We start from the raw sequence: 10,524 nt of genomic DNA on the forward strand, positions 1-10,524 counted from the left end.
AGAAAGGCATATGTAGTGCAGGTTATTTTTCAGATACATTTTCAGGACATCTCAATAGTCAGCACTATTCTGGTCTGGATACAGGGAAGTTTGAGGCCGAGTCAAATGACTGCTGCAATAATGATTAATTAATATATTTGTTACTTCCTGATGGAATGATTATTTTTAAGTTTAATCATGATTTTGCATGTAATTGATGACGTAAGACTTATTGGCCAAGAGATCTCACGCAAGGAGAGAGTTATTCTCATGGGTGTACTATCCTTTGGAAGGTAAATCCAAGCGCACACACAGTGGTACAAAATTAATAATGTTGTTGGCATAGCTACGGAAGCCAGTTCCATAGTTTCTCAGCTCTAACACATCACTAGCTTCCAATAAAACTGTGGGCTTAGGTTACAACAATATAGTGCCCTTAAAAAAGACACCACTGCATCCCTTCCCCAATGCTTTACCCCACCAAGGCTAATAAATATAAACTTCTATAATTCTGGTCTCCTAAAGAACATTGATACCATTGCAGTCCTAAGAATATGACAGTCCGACTTCTAGCAATGAGAGGTGGGCAGTATGTCTTAGGTTACAACAATACAGTGGTCATACATGGCCACACCATTATAAGGGGCTTTTGAATTTATCAGATAATACACTGAAGATTAGTCAGGGTGGATGGACTCTGTGTTTGTGTGTCCATGCGTGCGATGCTATCTGAAGAGACAAGTAATCCTTTCCAAACCTCTGACAGATGCTGGGACTGGATGACAGGGGATAGATCATTCCATAACTGCCCTGTTCTATTCATTCCTTCTGAAGCATCTGGCATTGCTCACTGTTGGAGAACAGGATACTGGGCTAGATGGACCATTGGTCTGACCCAGTACAGGCATTCTTATGTTATGTTCCTCTAAGTTTATACTACATTAATTACTTGGTGTTGGTAGCTATCTTTTTGAGTGCTGTGAGCAATCGTTCTGCTGGAACTCCTTATTCTTCACATAAAGCTTGGGACAGTTTGATTTAGGCTGTGGTGAGTTCTATCCATACCTCCCTACAGTGGGAAATGGAAAAACCTGAGATTTTCATCCTAGCTCCTCCCCACATTCTTGTCCCCAAAGTTTCTATTTGCCACCTGACAAAATCAAAAGGCATAGAAGAAATATGTTTGGGTGTTTTTATTCAGGAAAATAACAGCCCACAACTTAGCACATCGAGTGACATCTGAGTTTTAGGGATATTTCACTCTTGTGTTATATTTCCTTATCACAAAATGCAACATGAACCTTCACTATGTTGGGAAATCTTCGCTCATTGTATACTCTGCATTGCTGCTCATTTGTGTATCTGAATAAAATACAAAAACAAAGAGGTTGCACTTCTTGGTGTGTTTAGGTAACTGGAGGAGGTTTGGGGGTAGTTTTATCGGTTGCTTTCCTCCTTCCAGGTCATTTAAATTAGAGAAACATGATGTTCAAGAACTCAAGTTCTGTCTTTGTTTTAGCCTGTCTAAACAGGACTCATTTGTCTGCGGCCTGGTCTACACTAGGCGTTTATGTCGAATTTAGCGCCGTTACATCGAATTAACCCTGCACCCGTCCACACCACGAGGCTATTTAGTTCGACATAGAGGTCTCTTAAATTCGACTTCTGTACTCCTCCCCAACGAGGGGAGTAGCGCTAAATTCGACATGGCCATATCGAATTAGGCTTGGTGTGGATGGAAATCGACGCTAATAGCTCCGGGAGCTATCCCACAGTGCACCACTCTGTTGACGCTCTGGACAGCAGTCCGAGCTCGGATGCTCTGACCAGCCACACAGGAAAAGCCCCGGGAAAATTTGAATTCCTTTTCCTGTCTGGGCAGTTTGAATCTCATTTCCTGTTTGGACATTGTGGCGAGCTCAGCAGCACTGGCAATGATGCAGAGCTCTCCAGCAGAGGTGGCCGTGCAATCCCAGAATAGAAAGAGGGCCCCAGCATGGACTGATAGGGAAGTCTTGGATCTGATCGCTGTGTGGGGCGATGAGTCCGTGCTTTCCGAGCTGCGCTCCAAAAGACGGAATGCAAAGATCTATGAGAAGATCTCTAAAGCCATGGCAGAGAGAGGATACAGCCGGGATGCAACGCAGTGCCGCGTGAAAATCAAGGAGCTGAGACAAGGCTACCAGAAGACCAAAGAGGCAAATGGACGCTCCGGATCCCAGCCCCACACATCCCGTTTCTACGAGGCACTGCATTCCATCCTAGGTGCGGCCGCCACCACTACCCCACCACTGACCGTGGACTCTGAGGATGGGATATTGTCCACGGCCGGTTCCTCGGACATGTTAGCGGACGGGGAAGATGAGGAAGGAGATGAGGAGGACGAGGCAGTCGACAGCGCTTATCAAGCTGATTTCCCCGACAGCTAGGATCTCTTCATCACCCTTACAGAGATCCCCTACCAACCGTCCCCAGCATTTAACCCGGACACAGATTCAGGGGAAGGATCAAGCATAAGTGTTTTAAACATCTAAACATTTATTTTTAACAGAACTGGAATATTAACAATAAGAACAATGTGTTTTTCATGATTTGTTTGCCCTAGGCGCTTAACTATTCAGTCCCAACTATTTAAAAAAAATCTAACAGTGTCCGGTAGTGCATGATTCTGCTGCCAAAGACGCTCCACTCTTTAGTCCCTGCCAGTGCAGCTATATTAAAATGCGGTCTATGTGTCCGGGGATAGAGCTGAAATCCTCCAGGGACATCTCGAGGAAGCTCTCCTGGAGGTAATTGGAAAGCCTGTTCATCAGGTTCCTGGGGAGAGCGGCCTTATTGGGTCCTCCGAAGTAGGAGACGTTTCCGCGCCAGGAGATCCTCAAGTACTCCGGGATCATAGCCTTGCACAGCATGGCGGCATACGGCCCTGGTCTTTGCAGGCTTTCCCGAAGCATCCTTTCTTTATCGCTGTCTGAGATCCTCATTATTGTGATGTCGCTCATGATGACCTGCTTTGAATTAGGTAGGGGACTGTTAGTATTGGGACTGCTTGCCCGTTCCTTTACAGAACTGTAACCGCCGGTTTACAGCCACGCGGTGGAGGCGGGAGAGGGGCAGCATACAGGGATCTTTCCCTGGGACAGCCGCGAGGGGGTGGGACAGGGGCAGAGTTCATGCTTGGCCGATTGCTGGCAGCAGAGACTGGCATTGCTTTCAATGTGAAAGGAGACCAGTGCTACTATTAAAGTTTTAAGCAGCCACAAGTCTACGGCTTACCATGTCTGCCTGCTACAGAAATTCCGGTGTCCTGCCCCGTTTCCCAGATCGGCAGTGCAAGACCCCAGGCACTGAAAGCGAGGTCCGAAAATTCGACCTTGTCCTGAGTGCGCATGTGATAGGTGCAGTGCATGGTCTTGTTCACAGAGAAAGACTATGTTCTTTGTTCACAACTACATTTATCTTTCGGAGGAATTCACTACCTTTTTCTCTTTCCCACAGCCACATCTGCGACTGTCTCCCAACCCAGCCTGGCATCACACTCCCAGAGGCTAGCGCACATTAGGCGGAGGAAGAAGAAGACGCGAGAGGACATGTTCTCAGAACTAATGGGCTGCTCCCGAGCCCAGGCAGCACAGCAGAACCAGTGGAGGGAGAATTTGTCCCAAATGCACCAAACACACGTGGAACGTGAGGAGAGGTGGCGGCAGGAAGACCAGCAGGCGACTCAAACGCTGCTTGGACTTATGAGGGAGCAAACGGACACGCTCCGGCGCCTTGTTGATGTTCTGCAGGAACGGAGGCAGGAGGACAGAGCCCCGCTGCAGTCTATCAGTAACCGCCCTCCCCCGCCACCAAGTCCCATACCCCCCTCGCCCAAAGTCCAAAGAAGGAGGGGCGGCAGAGTCCGTGAAAACTCTCACTCGACCCCTGCAGACTGCTCAAGCACCAGAAGGCTGTCATTCCCCAAAATTTGAAAAGTCCTTTCCTTCCCGCCTCACACAAGCCCCCGTCGAAGTTTCACCCCCCAGTTTCATGTGTGGTTGTTAATAAAAAATACGTTTCTGTTCATTACTGTTTCCATCATGTTCTTTTGGAGGAGAGTCTGTCTGAAGGGGGGGAAGGGGCTTGGTAATTGGACAGGACAGTCACCTTTAGCAGGGTACAGAGGCGGGGGCAAGTCCAGCAGCAGGGCACATACACAGTGCAGTGACTAGTTACCCTGGTCAGTCTGGGAGGTGGTTTTCATGTTCTGTGGGGGGGGGGGTTGCTCTGTGACTTTGTGGCGGGGGAGGGCAGTTACAGATCTTATGCAGCGGTCCTTTTCCTGGATCACAGAGCCACGCAGCAGGGGATCTGTAACCCTCCTCCCCCTGCCATACAGTCACATAGCCCCCACATAAACACAGTCCCGCTCAGGAGGGCTGGCAGGCTCCGTTGAAACAACCAGTCCACCACTGCGAATCCTGTCATTCCTGGAGTTTAGAAGCATCATTTGCATCAGTACACTACACCCGCTCCCCACCACAGTCTGCGTCCCACGTTTAAAACATTCCCGCGAAAACAGTAATAAAGACAACGGTGTTCATTAACAAAATAAAACTGATTTTATTTTTTTGGAAGGGGGTGAAGGGGGTATGTAGCTGGATAGGATAGACAACATTAACCGGGTAAAGAAACGGGGGCAGGTTCAGCTTCTTTTTAAACAAACTTAAAAGTCACTGGTTACCCTGCTCACTGAGGAACCTAGCTTTCAAAGCCTCCCGGATGCACAGCGCGTCCCGCTGGGCTCTTCTAATCGCCCGGCTGTCTGGCTGGGCGTAATCAGAAGCCAGGCTATTTGCCTCAACCTCCCACCCCGCCATAAAGGTCTCCCCCTTGCTCTCACAGAGATTGTGGAGCACACAGCAAGCTGCTATAACAATGGGGATATTGGTTTCGCTGAGATCACAGCGAGTCAGTAAGCTTCTCCATCTCCCCTTGAGACGGCCAAAAGCACACTCCACCACCATTCTGCACTTGCTCAGCCGGTAGTTGAACAGTTCTTTTTCAGTGTCCAGGGCGCCAGTATAGGGCTTCATGAGCCAGGGCATTAGCGGGTAGGCTGGGTCCCCGAGGATCACTGTAGGCATCTCCACATCCCCAAGAGTTATTTTGTGGTCCGGGAAGTAAATACCTTCCTGCAGCCGTCTAAACAGACCAGAGTTCCTGAAGACGCGAGCGTCATGAACCTTGCCCGGCCATCCGACGTTGATGTTGGTAAAACGTCCCCTGTGGTCCACCAGTGCTTGCAGCACCATTGAAAAGTAGCCCTTTCGGTTGATGTACTGGCTGGCCTGGTGGTCCGGTCCCAGGATAGGGATGTGAGTTCCATCTATAGCCCCACCGCAGTTTGGGAATCCCATCGCGGCGAAGCCATCTATGATGACCTACACGTTTCCCAGGGTCACTACCTTTGAGAGCAGTACCTTAACGATTGCGTTGGCTACTTGCATCACAACAACCCCCACGGTAGATTTGCCCACGCCAAAGTGGTTCGCGACTGACCGGTAGCTGTCTGGCGTTGCAAGCTTCCAGAGGGCTATGGCCACTCGCTTCTGGACAGTCAGGGCTGCTCGCATCCGGGTGTCATTGCGCTTCAGGGCAGGGGACAGCAACTCACAAAGTTCAAGGAAAGTCCCCTTCCGCATACGAAAGTTTCGCAGCCACTGGGATTCATCCCAGACCTGCAGCACTATGCGGTCCCACCAGTCCGTGCTTGTTTCCCGTGCCCAGAATCGCCGTTCCACAACATCCACATGACCCATTGTCACCGTGATGTCCTCGGCGCTGCGTCCCGTGCTTTCTGACAGGCCTGTGCTACTCTCAGACTTCAGGCCCTCACCGCGGTGCCGTAGCCTCCTCGCCTGGTTTATCTGCATCTGCCTCTGGGAAAGGTGGATGATAAGCTGCGAGGCGTTGACAACGGCCACAACTGCAGCGATGGTCGCAGCGGGATCCATGCTCGCAGTGCTGTGGCGTCCGCGCTGTCACTGACCAGAAAAGTGCGCGAACTGATTTCCCGCCGGCGCTTACAGGGAGGGAGGGAGGGCGGTAGTGACGGACGGATGACGACAATTACCCAAAAGCACCCTAGACACATTTTTTTTACCCAGAAGGCATTGGCAGCTCGACCCAGAATTCCAATGGGCAGCGGGGACTGCGGGAACTGTGGGATAGCTGCCCACAGTGCACCGCTTCCAATGTCGACGCTTTCCCCGGACTCACAAAGTCGAATTACTGTCCTTAGTGTGGACACACACGTTCGACTTTGCAATATCGATTCCACATATTCGATTTAAGTGAAATCGAACTACCCTCGTAGTGTAGACATACCCTGCTACTCTTCTGTTCTGTTCATCTCTTAAACATCTGGAGGAATCACGCCTGAAAATCTGAGAGAATCCACAACAGTCTCAGTCCAAAAGCCTGAGGTTAGACAGGTATATGGCAGTATCCCAACCCTCCCTCTTTATATGCCCCTCTCTAGATACAGTACTTTAATGTGCTAATTAAGAAAACATCTGAGGGGAGAGAGAAGGAGGTCATAGGACCCAAAGTGACAGTGGACTTCATCTCTTGTGTCTCTGATTCCTGGGTCCCTAATTTCCCCACCTAGATCACATAATTAACCTCATAAAAAGTCATGGTGAAAGCTAAAGAAAAAGGGAAGATTAAGGAGGAAAACTCAAACAGAAAATTACCAATTTCTAGCCAGAAACCTCAGATAATTCTGATTACCAAGCAAGAGAATGTTCCAGCAGCCCTGGAAGACATGGGAGAAACAATGCAAAAATTACTTCAGAAGATGGAGTTAGGCAACAAGCAGCTTTCAGAACAAGTAAGTTCTATTTCCACTCCACTAAACAAACTCCAAAAGGCAAAATCAGATTTTTGGAGAGGTTGGGGTGGGTAATTGCCATATTTGAGGAATGTAGAACAGGGAAATTCTGAGTTGTGGGCCTGAAAGATTAACAATAAATTCAGGACTGCTGGAAAGCAAGATGAAAGACTTCAAGGACAGTTCAAGGCACCCCAATAGAAGTCCTGTGAGTTTTCCTTAGAGCAAATAAGGAAGTAATACGTTAATCTGTACACATTCCTTGCTGACTGATTTTTTTTAACATGGCATTTGGAGTCTGAATGCAAACTCAGTACGCTGCCTGCAGACTTCATTTCTTTCTATGCCAATAAGTAATTCTTAAATTTTCACAATGAAGTAGGTTATACCATACAGGCAGGACAAACACTTGGATTATGGCAAAAATCCTTGGAGTCAATCTATTCAGGAATGAGGAAAAATATTCAGACTGGAGAGAGAAATGGAATCTAGTTTCTTATAAAGGAGTCTGATCGATGTCATTATAGAAATATATTGCAGACAAATGCAGTATATTCCATTTAAAAAAAGACTGAAAGCAAAAAAAAATCTAGTTTGCTTTGCAGTATCCCATCCAGTCATATATGTGTACAACAACAAACGCAAGGTTATTTGATACATCTGAGAAGGCACCCGATTTTCTATATCACATCGAAGAATCTTATGTGCCTAATATATATATATATATTATATATATACATACACACACGATCATTTCAGCTGAACACATCAAAAGGATGCTGTAGATTGATCTTTTAACTGGGCTCTAACAAGAAAAATTGTTAATATTCAAGGAAAGAGAGCAAGGAAAAAGACATGGATACTCTCAGAAAAGCTAGCTGAACTACAGCTTGTGGATATTTGGAGAGAAATGCATAAGAGAAATTACTCTGAAATGCATCTCTTACTCTAGAATTGATTTAATTTGCACTGATAGAAGTAATCTTCACAGGGTAGAACAAAGTGAGATAAATTATATCATTATTTCAGATTATGCCTCTGTGTGGGCTTTAATGAGCAGTTCATTGGGACCAAAACAGACAAAGCACTGGGTTTTTATGATAATTTATTGCAAAATGATAACACAGTTAAATAGCACAGGGCAGACATCAAAGAGTATATGTGTAACTGCACATCTGTGAGTCCACCTTCACAGAATAATTTCCTGTCACTGTGGCGATGAAAATAAGTGGCATGAGAGTAGACTGCAGTATATTTTAAATTATACTGAAATAAATTTGGGAATTTATGGGGATAAACAGTTTAAACAAGTTTTACTCAGTGGGAATGATCAAGAATTCCCACAACTGCAAAATTAAAAAAAAAAAAAAAAAAAGGAGCGGCACAGAGCAAGAAATAAAGATCAGAAAATATCCAGACCTTGATGGATTTTCACTAATATATATCAATTTTTAGGGGGGGAAAATCCTCATTATTAAGAAGAGTTTTGTTGAAACTCTGAAAATTGTCCCTAAGTTGAGACAAATTTATAGGTTTAAAACATAAGGTAAACCTTTTATCCACTATATACATCCTTTTATCCAATGTCAAATATATATTTAAAAATACTTGCAAATAAATTAGTAATGAGAATCATGGAAAGTTGATTAGTTGTGACCAAACAGGATTCAAAGCTACTAAGCAGTCTCTGCACACAGTCTGAGGTGAACATTAGGATCTGATCCTTCAAAAAGATCCTCATGCACAGACCTTTGCGCTGTCATGGATCTCTTTGTAGAAGTAGGCCCTTAAACTGTTGGCCTCTGCCTGGTCTTAAGTACCAAGACCTTTTACTTCTTTCCTTTGATAAAAGGTGTTTGAGGCCTGGTCTACACTACAGCATCAGGTCGACGTAAGGCAGCTTAGAAAGCCGGCTCCCAGGGTCCTGGCTTCCTGCTCCAAGTGGGCTGCCACCAAGGCTTTTGGTTCCCTGCTCTGATCCGGGCTGCTGCCCAGGCTCTTAGCTCCCCGCCGGGAGCACGGCAGCTGATCAGACTTCAGGCGCCGATCTCCCCGCTGGGAGCCCAGTTGCTGTCCCTGGGCTCTCCAGGCCCCACTGGGAACAGGGCAGCCGCACCAGGCTTCTTGACTCCCCGCCGGAAACGGGGCAGCCAACTGGACACAGCACAGATCTCCCTGCCAGGGACCTGGCTGGCCACTGGGATCTTGGCTCCCCACCGGGATCATGGCAGCCACCCAGATTCCAGGCACAGATCTCCACGCCAGGAGCCCCGCTGCCCATCCTCCCCCCTCCGCGGGGGTCTCAGCTCTCCGCTCTGCACTGAGAGCAGAGCTGCGCCTGGCAGAGCACTCCACACCCGGAGTCTGGTCAGCTGCTATGCTCTGGGTGGGGGGGAGGGGCAGCCCAGCTCCCAGTGTGGAGCCAAGAAGTCTAGTGTGGCTACCCCATTCCCGGTGATGAGGGAAGCTGAAGGGAGGAGGCAGCCCGGCTCCTGGTGGGCAGCTGCGAGCCCTGGCTCTCAGCCCTCGCCCCCCGCCCCTCTTACGTCAATGGAAGTGCTCCTGGTGAGGATGCACACCACCGACAGAAGAAGGGCAATATGGACATGAATGTCTGCACTGGTATTTTTAGCCCTGCAGCCTGAGCCCTCTTAGAGTCAATCAATTGACCCAGATTGTGAGATTTGGTGCAGCGGGTTTTTCTTGGCAGTGTAGATGTCTACACTGTGCAATTAAAAATCTTTGGCTGGCCCATGCTAGCTGATTTGGGCTTGTGGGGCTTGGGTTTACGGGGCTGTCTATTTGCAGTGTATACATTTGGACTTAGGCTGGCACATGGCTCTAGGACCCGCAGAGGTGGGAGGGTTCCAGAACTTGGGCTGCAGCCCGCGCCCAGACATCTACACCTCAATTAAATAGCCCCTTAGTCCAACCCAGTTTAGACGTACCCTTAGAACAGGTGCGGGCAAACTTTTTGGCCTGAGGGCCACAGTGGGTTTCCAAAATTGAATGGAGGGCTGGTTAGGGGAGGTTGTGCCTCCCCAAACAACCAGGCATGGCCCGGCCCCCGACCCCTATCCGACCGTCCCCCCGCTTCTCACCGCCTGACAGCCCCCCCCGGGACTCCTGCCCCATCCACCACCCCCTGCTCCCTGTCCCCTGACTGCCCCCCCACTGCTCCCTGCCCCCCATACAACCCCCCCTCTCCTTCCTGACTGCCCCCCTGGGACCCCTGCCCCCATTCAACCACCCCTGTTCCCTGCCCTCTGACCGCCCCGACACCTATCCACACCCCGGCCCCCTGACCACCACCCCAAACTCCCCTGCCCTCTTACAGCGCTGCCTGGAGCGCCGCCCAGAACACCGGGTCAGGCTGTGGTTCTGCAGCTGCGCTGCCCAGAGCATTGTGCCAGCATCGCAATGAGCTGAGGTTGCAGGGGAGGGGGAACAGCGGGGGAGAGGCCGGGGGCTAGCCTCCAGGGCCAGGAGCTCAGGGGCCGGGCAGGAGGGTCTCGCGAGCCGGATGTGGCCCACGGGCCATAGTTTGCCCACCTCTGCCTTAGAGACTAGCACAGATACCAAGCAATGGTCCCAATCCTGTTGTCACTGAAGTCAATAACAGAACTCCCATTGGCTTTGATTGGAACAAGTGCATCTCAAGATTTGGT

This window comes from Emys orbicularis, chromosome 2 (assembly GCF_028017835.1).
Source record: "Emys orbicularis isolate rEmyOrb1 chromosome 2, rEmyOrb1.hap1, whole genome shotgun sequence".
Classification (NCBI taxonomy): Eukaryota; Metazoa; Chordata; order Testudines; family Emydidae; genus Emys; species Emys orbicularis.